This window comes from Carassius gibelio, chromosome A10 (genome assembly GCF_023724105.1).
Source record: "Carassius gibelio isolate Cgi1373 ecotype wild population from Czech Republic chromosome A10, carGib1.2-hapl.c, whole genome shotgun sequence".
Taxonomy (NCBI): Eukaryota; Metazoa; Chordata; class Actinopteri; order Cypriniformes; family Cyprinidae; genus Carassius; species Carassius gibelio.
Window position 1 is genome coordinate 21,474,005 of NC_068380.1, and position 16,970 is coordinate 21,490,974.

General features: G+C 42.5%; 1 pseudogene; it reads left to right on the plus strand.

Moving 5' to 3' along the window:
- The first annotated feature begins 2,773 nt into the window (after window positions 1–2,773).
- LOC128020671 (uncharacterized) lies at window positions 2,774–4,176 on the plus strand (annotated as a pseudogene).
- The last annotated feature ends 12,794 nt before the right edge of the window (window positions 4,177–16,970 follow it).

Here is a 16,970-nt window from a genome sequence, read left to right on the forward strand (position 1 = left end):
GCTCTGCAACAGCTTCCCATTGGGAGATAGCATCGTGGGATGGACCAAGTCTGCTTCGATAAAACCCCAAGTTTTAAAACCGCTTAAATGCGGTGCGCTACGCTGCTCTTCCATCCTGGCCATGGCTTGAACTACCTACACACTGCTAAAGTTCTTGCCATCCAGAACTCAAAACCACTCCGTTGAAACTTTGTGACAGTGAAACCATGCTTTTGGCAAAGGGCATCCCCAGACGTCATGGGCATAGGTGACGTAACCACGCAACCACGAATCCCAGCCGGGATTCCCCTTTCAGCTCAACGTGAGCCAAGGAGACGAAATGACACCGCGGCCAGCAGCACAACCACAAGTAAAGGCAAACAAACATCTATCTATTGCTGAAATGGTGCAAGGTCGTTATTAAGTTGTAAAGATAAACTAGGGCTCTGCTTTTATTGATTCTTGATACGCTTGTGAATTTGGTAGAGATTTTCTCATTAAACTCACCTCATAAATCCTTTGCAACTGTATGTGTATGTATGCTTGTGTGTGTGTGTTCATTTAGTTTTAGATCCATATAATCTATAGAATAGCTCAATAAATTCTTGTTTTATTTATAAAGAAGTATTGTCTTGTGTGGTGTATTTTAAGATTAAACTTTGCCCAGATCCTACCTAGCCTGTAGCGTATAAATTATCTTTCTGTTTGTATTATCTTGTTCATGAAGTAAACTCAAACAGATTTTAAGGATATACTGAATTTTAAGTTCGCTGGACGAACCATTGATGAAGTATAAACTAAATCAATTTGGAGTCAGTTCAAGTAAAGCAATTTGAATCTTTAAATTTGATTCTTCTCAAAATAAATGAGCTAATATTTCCTTACATATGGTGGAGAATGCGGGCAAATTTGACCCAAAAATACATAATACCAAAACATTTTGCATTGTATTTGTTCTATTTTATCCGGAAGAATAGATCAAAGACTGAGAAACAGGTTGTTGTGCTATTATAGGTACTTTATTATGGCATGCCAGTGTGTGAATGAATGACTCGAGTTGTTGTTTGAAGCTGAACTGCAGTAAAAAATTTAATTGTCCTCAGAGACAAAATAAGTCGCCCTTAAGTGCATAAGAAAGAAGCGAGCGTGTTCCTCGTTTTCCTTTCTTTTAAGATAAAGGCCTCCATAGTTTCGATTTGTTTGTGCGTGTTCCACATCAAATTCGTCTATGTAAGTTATCTCCCCGGTTTGAGACATTAATCTAGCTAATTAATGTTCTCTTGCCAGTTAGTTCACTAAAACAAGTGCACTTGGAAACGCGGTGCTCTGAGAGAGTGTCTGAACGTTATGATATGGGAGAATTATGAAATCTTAATAAATAAATAAATTAAATTAATAAATTAAATTAAATTCAGTTCTTGCTTTGATATAGCAACAATATTTGCTGATAATTGAATTATAATTGCTCTTATAATCTAATTAAAACAACATTAAAGATTTTAAATCCTTAACTGTCATTATTGCTCTTCTGCAGTTAAGTAGGGTTTGGCTACCCTATTTCAGGATACTTATTGATTAATTTAATTTAAATTGCTTTTAGCAGTTTTTAAAATTTAATTAATTAATTGTTAATCAGGAAATACCTTTTCTAATTTGAAATTTGAATTTAATTTGCAATTTAGTTTTGAGTCTACCTGCTAGGCCTTTTTTCCCTCTCTGCTATTTAATTTCTATATGAAATTTTCATATGTTTGCCCATGTGGCTTAAGCCTATTAGTGGCAAAACTCCAAAAGGAAAATTAGGATTTTCCTCAATACTTAGGTTAGTTAGTGTTATCCCTGCTAACACAGTTAAACCAACTTTTAGGTGTATCGACTCAACAGCGCCACCACCCTGTCATCTTTCCTAAACATTGGGAGCAAAAATTCTCTTCTTCTCTCCCTCAGCTGTCCTCCTCTGATTTGACTACTGTTGCCATTTTGGGTTGTACCTGTAAGAATCATAAAAGCAGAGAACTTTAGAAACATTTAATCAACATTTTTGTGAAACCTGAACACTTCATTTCAAAATTGTCTGACTCTCACCGTACCTTCCCTTCTCACCCTGGGATCCCTACCCACCCAAGGCTAACGTAGGTCAACAAGAGAGCCGATATGCGTCCGCCAAATATTGAACACGCAGCTAGAAATGCTCTGATTTATGTTTGGTTGTCAATCCTACTTGCTGAGAAACCAATACGGTCATTGCTATTGTTCTCTTCCGCACTGAGGAATTTTAATATCAATTAGTCCTGGTATTTAGAAATTCCCATTTCAAAAGCCCTGTCTAGAAGCATCCTTCTAAATCAAACTAATTATTATTATTTTTTTATTATTTTTTTTTGTCCTCATTCTGTAACCAGAATTTTGTGTTGTCTTCTTCACTCTCTTCTTACCATTGGCTCTTATCTTTCTTTACAAGAAAAAGAAAACCCTTTATTTTATAGGCAAAGTGGAAGCTGCCAAATAGTATTTTGTCCCTTGCTCTGTTTGTTACTCTTCTTTTCTCCCTCTGTTCTCTAGCTGTTCTACCTTTGCGTGCTCATTTATTTTCCCCACAGAAACTACAAATTAGAAGCACACCCACCAGAGATTCACAGTCACTAAGAACTACGCTCACCTGCCCATTACACACTCAACATCAACACACTTGACATTGCACCTTTACACCTCTGTTTGTCCTTGTTTGTTTTGTTTTCTCGTCTTCAAGTTCTGTGTCAGTCTAGGTTCTAGATTTCCCTCAAAGTGGCAAAACATGCCTCGCACAACAGACCCTGTTGGCCACTGGGAGGACCTCGAGACTTGGCTAAGTGTCACAACAGACAGCCTCCTACCTAAGCCTGCGGAAACACTGAAACAACAGACACAGGACCAGCTGGATGACAACATAACAAGCCTCATGAGACAAGACCCAAGTCAAAGCTACAGTCACAAAGAACTAGCCAAGATCACTGGCTCCTTAAGCCACACACTCATCGCCACCCTCAAGCTGAGCGACAGGCATGCCGCCCATCACCAGCAGGAGCTAACACGCACACAACGACGCATCACGCAGCTAGAACTGGAGGCTCAGGAACAACGGGAAGAACCAGATGAAGTGGAACAAGGCACAGAGGAGGAGATCACCAGGCTAAAAGAGACACTAGTAGCTACTACAAAAGGAATTGAACAAGTCAAGGAAGACTACGCTGATCTCTCCAACATGCTACAGTATGCGGAAAAGCTCATGGAAAAGGTCGACTTCAGAGACAAGAACGGCAGAATTAAAGCCCTTGAAACTCACCTGGATGAGTCAAGAAAGGAGATCAGCCACCTAACACGACAGCTGGACTACGTCAAAGAGGAGTCCATCAGCTTCAGAGAGGAACTCAGACATGCCTACGCGCTGCGTTCTGAACCTCCAAGGACACAATGGGCACCAGTCTCACCCCTGCCAAGCAGGCCCGCAGCCCCTGTTCCAGGACTGACACGTGATAAAAAGGGGGAGGGGGCAGTGCTGAAAAACTCACCAGCTCCCTCTGAAGAACTTTATGTAACGTCAAAGCTGAAAGAAATGGCTCCAGCCAGCCATAGATCATCACGTGGCTTGGACCTCAAGGACCTCAACAAATTCACCAGGAACATTGGTAAGTTTATCCCAAATGGGCCAGGCAGTCAGGAGATCAAAGGATATTTGCAAGATGTCGACTTTCATCTGGAAATGAGACCGACAAAGATAGACTTCATTTGATCCGAGCAACATCCAGCTCAGAGGTTCGCAGTTTCCTGGACTGCCAGCTGGCCCACATAAAGACTGATTACAAGCTGCTCCGAGAAGCCCTCATCAAAGAATTTGCTGACCCTGAGTCGGGACAAGGACTAGTTCCTGCCCTGGAGACGAAACATGGTCGTCAGGAGCCTTCCCAATTGTTCTACAGCCGACTCAGACAAGCCTACTTCGGGACTCGCAATGAACAGAATATGGAGGAGGATGAAAATTTTAAAACCCTCTTCCTGAGGAATCTTCACCCCAGGGTAAGCCATCTTGGCGTCCTTGCATGTCCACGCACAATGAGTGCTCAACAACTGCGAGACTTGGCACATAAGGCCTGGGCGACATGGGCGACATTGCTCACCTGGACTTCACTGGGAAAACTCATGGGACCAAAGACCTCATGAGAGACATAGGGAAAGATTGTGGAACCAGCCAAGCTCATTTGGAAACTCAAGAGAAAAAAAAAAGGGAATTCGACGGAAACTCCATGGGAAAATGACAAACACACCATGGAGCAACCAGCCCAAGGAATCGACGAAAAAACTCACAAAGATCCCTAGCTGACCGAGCTCAACCTGAATCCACAAAAGAACAAAAGACTTCACCGTACTTTGACTCCCAAGAGCTGATGAAGATGATGATGAAAGAGTTCTTCCAACTAAAGGTGGAAGACCGAAAGTGGGAAAAGAAAGAGAAACCATATACAGCCTGACTAGCAGCCGGACGAGAAGACAGCGATCACCTGACCCAACAAACCACAGAGAACAGCACTCCTTCACCTCACTCTCAAAGAACTATAACTACCCTAACTTCAGATGGACAAGAAATCCTACCTGAAAACCCAGCCACAGAGTTAGTCCCTAACTCAACACCTGATGCTCCAGATCATAGCAGAGTCCAACAAACCCCTGCCCTTCCAGTCGGTAAAACCCAACGAGTCACAGTGTCAAGCCACGGACACCGCCCCCCATTCACTGACTGACGATGCAAAGTCAAAGCCAAGAGCAAGCTCAACTCCGAGTAGCAAGAAACAAGACCCTTTCCTCTGCTCATGGCAAGCATCTGACTCAGACTCAGGTTCTCTTCAAATCATGACTGCCATAAACGTCCAAGACACACCAGTGTCTGATGCAGCACTAGGCCTGTGGTCTGAAAACTCAGCCATCTTCAGTCAATCTCAAGAACCTTCAATCTGGCCAAACAATCCCAGATGCGTGCGCAATGATCAATGAGCAAGAGGTCACAATACCTGCCTACAGCAAGAGTGTCAGCGTACACCTCAACATGTGACCTGGCCAAACTCTCAACAGTAAGCTAGGTTTCTTCCAACCTTCCATGACCTACCTAAGACTAGTACTGACCTTTAAAGCCACACCTCTCATGGAAGTATCATCTCGAGCCGTGCATGTGTTGATCAACAACTGTATGGCCAAGGACATCAACATTCCCAAAGCCAGTCACCTGGGATGGCTCATCAACCAAGCGTTCCATGACTTTGAGCTAACAGTACCTGTCATTGGTCCCATACCAGCCGAACTAATGTAGGATGAATGCGATGACACCGTAACATTCACAAAGCCCCACGAAGTCATTGCCATCACTTGTGTTCTGCCAGTGTCAAAAGAAAGCATCTCGCTGTCCATGCTGTCTCAACACAGTCTGCGACAGAATCACCTGGACAGGTGATCACTGAGGCCCAGAGTACCTCAAATGATTCAACAGAGGAACCCTACACCGGGTTCAATGCGCAAGTCCAACAAATCCTGAGTGAGGCGGATGCCCTCCACAGCGAAATGGATCGCCAAGGACTTCGAGAGATTCTATGCAAATACAAGGACTCCTTCGCAAAGGATTCCCTGGACTGTGGCTTGACTGATATCCACACAGTGCGCATCCCAACACATCCAAATGCACCACACACATTTGTGCGGCAGTACAAAATTCCTATAGCGTCATACGAATAGGTCCAGGAGATCATTGACTCCATGTTGGAAAAGGGGGTCATCCGGCCTTGTAACAGCACCTACTCTGCCCCAATATGGCCAGTCATAAAGCCAAATGGCAAATGGCGTCCCACCATAGACTATCGCAAGTTGAAACAACAAGTTCCCTTATCACGATGGCCCATGACTCAGTTGGACCAAGAGATTCCCAAAATTAAAGGCTCAACAATCCTGTCTACACTGGATCATTGCTTCCGGATTTTGGACAATCCCTGTCCACCCTGATGACCAACACAAACTGGCATTCACTTTTGGCAATCGACAGTACACCTTCACACGGTGCCCTTTCGGCTATGCCAACTCACCAGCAGAATTTAACATCTTCCTAAACAAAGCATGCCCTGATGCCAGAGCCAGAGGTAACCTTGTTTAAGTGGATGATGTCCTTATGAAAAGCTCAAATGTGGCAGACCGCCTCAAAATTGACCACGTCCTGAACCAGATGACAACAGCAGGAGCAAAAATTGCCCTACACAAAGGACAGTGGTGTAAAACTAAGGTAAATTATGTTGACTTGCTCATCGGACGTGATGGCATCGAACCACAGTCCAGCCGTATACAAGCTATCCAAAACATAACATTAAAAAACATAACACCCACTAACATCTCTGAGCTACGAAGCTTTCTTGGAGTGTGCAATTACTCACGACAGTTCATCGAGAACTATGCTGACATCACAAAACCACTAACTTCCCTCTTGAAAAAGGATGAACCCTTTGATTGGTTGGAAGCTCAGGACACAGCTATGAGCAAGCTCAAAGAACGCCTATGCTCTGCACCATGTCTGGCCTACCCCGAACCAGAAAAGGAATTCTATCTGGAATCTGGATTCTCCAATCATTGCCTCAGTGCAGGCCTCTACCAGCTCCATGACAAAGACAAATGAGTGGTCACTTATGCCAGCAAAACATTGCTTCCCCCAGAATGCAAATACTCAGACTGTGAAAAAGCGTTGCTTTGCACTGTATGGGCCATTCAGCGTTTCTCCAACTACATTGGAGCGCAAAAGGTCATCATAGAAATGTGTCACCAGCCAGTGACCTTCCTTAACAGCCAACAAATCAGGGATGGCGTGGTAACCAACGCACGCATAGCTACATGGCAAATGACGCTCCAAGGACGGGACGTCGAGGCAAGATATGCCCAAAACCACAAGTCATCTCTGGGCAATGGGCTATCAGCCTGCCAAAATTGTTCAATGTACATACCGCACAATTCAGTGGAAACCAAAGAACGGTCACAACCATAGGTGACAAACTACAGGTACTTCGAGGAGAATGTGTGTGAAGGCATGCCCACAGCATACATCGATGGCTGTTCTTACAATCAACAGGGCAACTTGAAGGCTGGAGCTGTTGTGGTCTGGCTCAACAACGACCCTTTCCAACCACAACAATGATTGAGACTGGGCCCTCAATCATCACAATATGCAGAAATAGCAGCCATCCTCATCACACTACAACTTGCTGCATCCCACAACATCAGAGAACTCCTCATCTGTACCGACTCCAACTATGCCCGTCTAAGCTTCACATGCCATCTATCTGGATGGAAACAGAATGGATTCAAGACAACTAACAACAAGCCAGTCAAACATCAGGAACTCTTCCAAACATGCGATACCATTGTCACCGACCATGACATGATCGTTTATTGGAAAAGGGTCCGAGGTCACTCACGTCAACCAGGACAAGACAAAGATCTCAATGACCAAACTGATGCCCACGCCAAAGCAGGTGCATTACATGGAGAGTCCTGGACATTTTCTACCCTCCCACCCACCCCATCAGTGGGGGCCATAACCCGCCACCAGCACGCCACTGGTGTACAAACCCCCACCTCCTCCCACATTGAACTCTCACCTTAATTCACGGATGATGATCTCCTCACCCTCCCAGCATTGGATCCAAACCTACAAACCATCGCCACTCACATTTCTGACCCACTAACTCATCCCATTTCCTCCTCCGACCTATCCAGTTCATCCAATGCAACATGCTGCATCTCAAAGACGGCATTCTCACATATGTCCCTGAGCCCCTAACTTCGCCAAAGCTCGTAGTTCCTCAGGGCCAAAGGGGGATGATGCTGACACACGCCCACGATGAACCATGCACTCAACACCATGGTCCCAAGGCCACCTACGAAATGCTCAAGTAAGTGGTGTAATGGCCTAGCATGCAGCAAGACCTGGCGGAATATGTTTAAGGATGCCTGGTGTGTTGCCTTTTCCAACCGGCAGATCCAAAACACCGAGCACCACTAAAACGGAAGGGAATGACCAACCCATGGTCAGACCTCCAAATAGATTGGGTAGGACCCCGAACCACGGTCAACACGAGGTAACAAATATGTCCTCACTGTGGTTTGTGAATTCACAAAGTGGGTAGAGTGTCTCCCAGCTCCTAACGACACAGCAGAAACAACAGCCTGCCTGTTAATGAACCACATCTTCTCAAGATTTGGACTGCCTTTAAGAGTCAACTCTGACCGAGGAACCCACTTCACCGCCGAAGTTATGCAGGAAGTAAGGAAACTCCTGGGCATACAGCCCTGGCTTCATATAAGTCATCACCCAATTTCCCCAGGCCAGGTCGAACGAGTCAACAGGACGGTGGCAAGCAGGTTGAAGAAGTATGTGTCTGCCAATCAAAAGGATTGGGATGTCAAGCTTCCTCTTGTACTGATGGCCATCAGGGCGACCCCTCACCGGTCTACTGGAGTACCCCCATTCAAAATTATGATGGGACGGCAAATGACACTACCGTTACACCTGCTGTACCAACCTGGGGACATGAACCTCATCACCGCCTACACCACTCACCAGTACCTGGAAGAGTTGCATCAGCACCTGAGAGCGACTTTCGTATTCGCACAACAAAACCTCCAAAGAAGCGTGGAAGGTCGAAAAGCCTACTATGACCAAAAGGATTTTAGACAAATCCTACACAGACTCCTTCACAGCCCTGCTAGAACCAACTCCTAGTGGAGAGGAGTCACTCCACACATGTGACAGTCTGTTTACATTCTTAACCTCAGTCAGTGTCCTTGTGTCCCTCTTGGGTTTATTTTTTTATTTTATTTTTTATTTATTTGTTTTCCTTCTCTGTGTGTTTCTCCCTTTCTTCCCTTACTATAACTTCCTTTCCTTTCAGTCCCCTTCAGGAAATCCCCTAGATGATCCAGATCTAGAGATAACAGGATTGACTCCTTTCACCAAAATTATTATTTTGTTTTACTAAATCATTGTGAAAAGCTTTCCACATCTAAATTAAGGCAACCCAAACCAAAATTGTCGGAAAATGATGGCTAGTCAACACCTCAGAGTGTACAGCTACCGTCATCTACGATCAATTAATTTGCCTAACCTAAACTTTATGGATAAATGTCACTAAGGGCTCGATCCTCCATATCAATGATCTAGCATTGTATTACCTCGACGATGAGTATTAGGCTGAACTTGAAATCTCAATGTTCTTCAAACCGCATTCCTTCGTCCTTGATCCATAATTGGAAGAAAGGATCAGGGAGGAAAGAACACAACTGATTGATTTGACTCCCGCGGATACAGCCTTAGAAGCTATAGCTCACTTTCCGCCCACTGGTGAGCCAATCGTTTGATCTTGGTCTGTTGCTGACACAGCGCTACGCATCTCTACTATCGTAGGATGTATTTTGATCTTGATACTAGCCTTTCTCCTGCACAAGCGAGTGAATGCTGTAAAAGAGTCTCTCAGTAAACGCACATCTGGCATCCTGAGAATTTTTCTTTTTTTCAACGTGTTAAAACTGACCAGGAACCCATATTGAAGAACTCAAACAAGCTGATTGAGATTACGCCCATACCACTTTGTTGAACCACTGACAGTTAGTTCGATTGAAAACCCAATTATAACTAATCCTAAACAATGCACCCCTATGTCACTTGAAGTGTTCTTACCCCATCTATCCCAAGTTACCCAAGTCCAGCACCAGAATTCAGCAAGTCATGGAGATGTTGTTTGTGTATTGTGTGTGTGTGTGTGCCTGTTCTCTCTGTCTCTTGTTCTAGTGCCCGTCAATCTTTGCACCAGGAACATCACCGCGCAAAAGGGGGACTGTAAGACTTCGGTGAACAGTCACGCCAATAACTGCAGAATCGGCTGCTTCGGCCAAAGTAATTATAAGAGCCTACTTTCTCCCATCTGCGATCTGAACACAGTTAATGATTAGCTGAGGAAAACAATGCTCAAGATTTTGTCTGGACCCCTTTTTGTCAAGGAAACAAATGGCTAAAGGACATTGCGACATTAAGCGAAGTGATAACATGATCATACAACAGAGGAAAGGTCTGTGCGAAATGCCCCCGCTCATGAGGAAACTAATAGGACATCGACATCCTGAGTCTCTAAAAAGGAGCTGATTTAATTAACTCTTTTTACAAGATACAAGGACCCTGTGTATCACAGCATCACATGATCCCAATGTATGGAAACGCCCCAGGAATTGTTAATAATTAGTGGACCTCAACACAAAGAACCAATACAGGATCATCCCATGACTTTGCTTCCAGCTTGCTTGAGAATCTTTCTACGAACTGAACTTTTCAACAAAATATCTCAAAAGGACAACCATTAAGAAATCTGAAGGCAAACAAACCTCTATCTATTGCTGAAATGGTGCAAGGTCGTTATTAAGTTGTAAAGATAAACTAGGGCTCTGATTTCATTGATTCTTGATAGGCCTGTGAATTTGGTAGAGATTTTCTCATTAACTCACCTCATAAATCCGTTGCAACTGTATCTGTATGTATGTTTGTGTGCATTTGTTCATTTAGTTTTAGATCCATATAATCTATAGAATAGCTCAATAAATTCTTGTTTCATTTATAAAGAAGTATTGTCTTGTGTTGTGTATTTTAAGATTAAACTTTGCCCAGATCCTGTGCTACCTAGCCTGTAGTGTATAAATTATCTCTCTGTTTGTATTATCTTGTTCATGAAGTAAACTCAAACAGATTTTAAGGATATAGTGAATTTTAAGTTTGCTGGATGAACCGTTGATGAAGTATAAACTAAATCAATTTGGACTCAGTTCAAGTAAAGCAATTCGAATCTTTAGATTTGATTCTTCTCAAAATGAGGGCTCAGTGTGGTGACAGAAAATGAAATATATGTGTGTCCGTGCACCAGCCTTGATGAAGCCTTCATAACAGCCTTCTGGATGTATTTTGCTTTCAACATTGCATATCCACCACACCTAAGAAAGACACTGACTTTCCTTCAGAGGCACATTGCCAACATTAGAAGATGGAGACAAGCACTGTCAGTAACTTTACTCTGAATGATTTGCCTCTTGTATTAGATCCTCATTCCTTGACTGTACCATTGCCCAAAGTGCACTCGAAGGACATTCACTCTTTGGAAGTTAACCCAACATGTTGGAGTGGTACATGCACGTTAACCGAATAGCTTGCTCTATTCTTTTTTTATTCTATCTGTTTTCTTTTTATTTATTAATAAATAAAAGCACTGCAGACTTGCACTGTCAGACACTTATGCTTCTTTTTTTATTGGATATTTTATTCTACTTATAGGTTACTTCTTTTTTGAATCTCTCAAAATCGAGCTTTGCGTTAGTTCAGTCAGGTCATGTTAGTCATGCTTGCATCAGCTGACAGTCAGCTGTTCCTGACGTGTACCAATCCAGTCTTGACACCTATGACCTGCGGTCTATTTAAATTCCCATCATTCAGTGTCTCTCCATTGCATTGCTGCTTGCAATTAACTCCCTCCTCCAACCCCAACTCCACCAACTGAACCTGTAATCTGATCTAACTTGTTCTTTCTTTACAGTGTCTTCATTGGAAGCAGTCTCTATGACATTTTGTTTACAACTTTGTTTGAATTGTAATTATGTATGCTTATAATGGTTCTGTACTGTACCCCAGGGGGGTTTGTCTTGCTGCTCTCCCCGCTCTGTCCAAGCATAGCTGCATGGACAGGCGTGTGGAGTTTTGCCCAGAACATAACTATACCGCCAACACTAACTGTATGCAATTATAATTGTCATTAAATATACTTGACGGAAGTGGTCCTGATTGAAATTTGTTTTTCTCTTGTGAAGGTATGGTTGACTGGAAGTCTGTCAGTCCAGATGTGAGGAAGAAATACAGAGTGGAGCTGGAGCTCAGCAGATGTGTGATGGCTGTAGATACTGGTCTTGGAAAGAAGGGCATCTTCACAGCTTTCTATTCAGACAAAGAGTTTGCTGGATTCTGTCCTATGGACTGCTACTACAGAATGAATGAATGAGTGGTTTATCTATCTGTCTGTCTGTCTGTCTGTCTGTCTATCTATCTTTTTACTTGAATTGGTGACTGAAACTGAAAGCTAAATAAATGTTTTAATGGATAAAGCTGTGTCTGTTTGCTTAATTAGTTAATGTCACTTAAAACAAGGTTACTAAACTCTTCTGACTTATTTTTACATTTATTAGTTTTTTATTTTTAATAAATTTACTCTATCAGGCAAAACCTAGTTTTCTAGTGTAACACTTTACAATAAAGTTTCATTTGTTGACTGATGTATTTACTAACATTAACTATGAGCAACACATTTAATACGGTATTTATTAAACTTTGTTAGTTAATAAACATACAGCTGTACGTTGTTTGTTCTTGTAGGTTCACTAATGTTAACTAATGTTAACAATACAGCTGACTTTAAGTGACTTTAACTTAAGAACATCAAGTGCGACTAACCGTGTTAAGAGACGTTCGTATTCTCAAAAATACTTGTCATCTGTTTTGGATTATTGATAAACTAAGACCTAAACATGCGGTGGTTCTGGTGTTGTAAATGGTGGTGCTGCGGGTCAGCTTAGTTAATTTAGTTACATTTATAATTTTTATTAACCCCTAGATCTTTCAACCTTAACATAAACATACTGAGAATGCAAAAAAGTATACAATCACACACACAAACACAAACGATAACATACAAAAAACATGAACATGCAAGCAAACAAACAAAAATATACCCCCAACAAAGTAAATAAATATACAAACAAACAAACTAGGTCACAAACACAAAAATACCCATATTAGGTTGAAAATGAGTTGTCAAATGAGTTGACTTCTTCTACAAGTTGCTACAAATGTCTCACAGAACTTTTACAACAGATTAGACTTATTTTCTCACTTTACAAATGGTGTAGTTAACTATGCTGTTTAAACCCTGTGTAGTCGATTAACCCGTATACGCGTTATGAGCACTGATCTATATATATAACTGGATCACTCATCACGTTCTAAACTGCCAACAGGCAGTGAAGCCACCGGAAAGTGTTCGATCTGCCATCTTACTAATCCCTACCAGCAGAGAGCACCATTGAGTTACATTCAAACCGCTGTCATAAAATAACTCGATTTGAAGCTGATCAGACAAATGGGACTCGTTTTTATGTTATGTGTAATAAAGTAATGTTTACTTCAGATGTTATATGCAGTGTTTATGGTCTTTTGGGACAGGATAAGCGATATATTTAAATCGTGTAGGTGGGTGTGTCTGCTGCATACTGACGACACAGGTAACTGATCAAACACAAAAATGGCTTATTTCTTTATGAACAAAATTATTCAGGCATTATAAAGTCAAGTCAAGTCAAGTCACCTTTATTAATATAGTGCTTCAAACAAAATACATTGCATCAAAACAACTGAACAACATTCATTAGGAAAACAGTGTGTCAATAATGCAAAATGATAGTTAAAGGCAGATCATCATTGAATTCAATGATGTCATCTCTGTTCAGTTAAATAGTGTCTGTGCATTTATTTGCAATCAAATTAAACATGAATGTATTAGTATCAGAAATGGATTTTAATATATTACAATGAATAATACAACTGTAACAACGTTTTTTTACAGAATAATTAACTCAAATGATATATAGGGAATTTGAATAATTAATCAGCAATATGATTAATTTATATCTCAGATGACAGTTACATTAAATTTGATTGATTATGAAAAATAGCTCAATTGATTATACCAATAAATAATCACAGGGCACTGTAACTTACTCATTAATATGTCAATATTCCATTCTTCATACCAATTATTGTGATATCTCTTACTGTAAATTACTGCAAATCAAACAGTGGTATGTCCAGCAAACCACTGTTGACCTATCGATTTTCAATAAAGTTATCACGCCTTATAATTCAAGGAAAAGTATTCTCTGGCCATGAAAATATTATCCTATCCTTATGATAAATTTAGTTTCTAAATTTAGAGCTTGTAGCTATAGATCAGACATCTCAGTGACTCATAATGTGAGTGGGGTGGAGTCCAAGCCAATCGTCAGTATATGGGTTTTTAATAATTAAACTAGTAATACATCAAACTACAAATCACACAGAGTAAATATGCGTACGACAATACAAACAGTAAGCTTTACAAGACATAACGGAATCCAAATAAAAGAGAGAGAGAGAGAAAGAGAGAGAAAATAGAATGAGATCACATAAGGAGCTCAGGTATGGAAATCATAGTCAGTAACTTTTGGAAGCCAACAACGATCAGATCACAGCAATAATTTAAAGCAGCATTTAAATCTCCATAGAGAAAGTGATACTTGCAAAGTGTCCAAAGTGCGTGGCGTGAGATCGACGTCGAGCTTGTGAGCTTTGCGCGCTTGTCCTTTTGAAAACAGCGGGCGTGTGCCGGAGGCCATGTGACGCGCGTGCACGCTGCGCTTGATCTTGGCGTGAGCGTGGAGCACGTGGTCCTTTGTTCTGTCCTCGCGCGGTATTTGAAAGGTTCCACAAACAATGTTCCAGAATTCATCTTCCTTGCGTGGAGAGGCGAATAGTTGAATAAACTTAGTAAAGAAAAGAACGAAAGCTTCCAAAGGAGCCATTAAAATGGCTTTTTCTCTCAGCCCCTGTGCTGAGGGGGCTTGCGCTATGAGCGCGGCCTAAGGCCGTGCGGAAGCAACGTTGGTCGATGCAGGAGGGAAGGGAGTCCGCGTAAGAAGAGAGGGCGGACCTTGTTCGGTCGTTCTTATGGCTTGAAATGGTTCACGCCCCTTTTTCGAGGGAACAGCCAATGAATGTCCGCGATCTGCAGCGGGAAAAAGTTCCTTTGTCTCTGTAGAAACAACCCCCTGGTGATCTAGGGCGTGTCAGATTTCCTCAGGGATATTTCTAGCAAGTTTGTAATTCAGATTACATACATTTTTCATTACTTTGCTCTAGATAAATGGGTCTGTCACAGCATGACGATTACACAGATACTAAACATAATATATATAGATGATCAAAACATGAAGTTACATTCAAATGCAGAATTACACATATTCAAAGATTTGCTTAACACATGATAACACTGCAGATAGTCCCAATTTATATGGGAAACATCTAAATGTACCAAAAGGGAATACGTAATACATTTATAAAACATAAAAACAAAAAGGTAATGAATTCATTCCATAGAATGCATTGGGGAGAAGATTTGGCTTCTCTCCTCTCCTGTTGTCCAGGGAGGTCGTAAAGTTTTACGACCTGCAAAGGTGGGGGTTACATACACATGACTATTTGAGAAAGAGCCAGGCTGAGGAGAACATTTCCTAAAGTATAAGCTAGCAACTTATACTCTTCACATAAAAAGGATTAACCATTTTATGCAATCCATAAACATATTTAAAATACACATTAATAAGTACTTACAAAAGTAAGGAACTTTACGAAAGGTTTCCTTTTGTGTATGTTGGAATGTGGTTGGTTTAGTGTCTCCTTTGAGGCTCGCCCACGTGACTCTGGAATTTCTTGTCGTAAATAACTGTCACGTAAAGCAGGATGTGGCCGACTTCAGGGCGGCCAAAATGGTGAATTATGTAAACAACGAAGGTCCTTGTTTACTCACGTTCTGGTCTTTTGCTCCGAACGTGTTAAGAGTCAGGAATTCACTAGTATGGACAGATGACTGAAATACCATCAGCTCATTAGTGTTACATCTCCCCCTTTTCCGTCGGATGAAGTCCCTGTGTGGACATCATCGGACGGCAATCATCACTATGGGCAGATGAAAGGTGGATCATGACGGCAGGTGGTTCAAGATGGTCATGTAGCAGGTGGGTCATGATGACAAGTGGTTCCTGAAGCTGAGGATTCAGCTTGGTGAGGTTCGGTGTTGTCTTTGACTTGGCACCACCTTTCCGGGGATTTCATCGGAGACCTCCAGCCACAGTTGTCATGAGTTTGGCTGTAGAGGTTTTCATCTCGTTGAGTATCCTGTATAGGATGAAGGTCACGCCACGAGTCAGGGCGGGACCAATGACGGTGGAGATGCACCGTGCAGTGTCGGGAGCAGTCCAGGCTCGGACCGCAGATGACTGGTTCAGAACGGGCTGTCGAGGCTGTGCTTGGAGGGCTGTGTTGACAGGAGTAATGTCAATGTGTTGGGTGGTACCTTTCAGTACTTGGTCAAGCAGGTTGGCACGGGTGGCGGTGTCATGCTGGTCGTAGGTCAGCGTAGCTGAGCGCACAGGAGTGTTGACGCGCCATCTGTTACCCACAATCTCTGCTTGGGTTTCTGTGACTTGTGTACGAGGCTTGGCTTCGGCAGGGCAGCACGTATCGCTGACCCAGGGTTGCAGCTCGCAGATTCCTTCAGAGTTGTGTCTGAGGAAGGGTTTGCTAAGGCAGAGATAATAAATGTCTTTGGACAAAGCACACATGTGCATGTTTGGGGCCAGGTACAGCTGTGTGTCGCTGTCGTGGTAGGCCACCACATTTGGAATGTGTGTTTTGGTGTGGGTGTTGCTTTTCCACATCCTGACACTGACAATGTCTTTAGGTCTGTAGACTTGGCTTGACTCGCTGATGGGTTGGTTCAGGAGCACGTTCACTTCTCTCTGTTTGGGGTTGACGTGCCGTAGGAAGGCGCTATCCAGAGAGTTAACCAGGTGTATTTGTTGCAGGTCAGCTGGCATGGTGATGGCGTAAGACGGCACAGTTAACACAAGGCTTAAGGGTATCATGTACGGTGGGGTTTTACTCGTGGTTAGGCTGTCATTGGAGGAGCTAACCTCCCACAGCATGTCTGTTGTTAACGCTGTAAACAGCTGAGTCTGTGTAAAGTCCTTCTGGAAGACAGTAAACAGTGGTTTCAAGGAGTTTACGGTCTGGTTCACTGCATTGACACTGGACA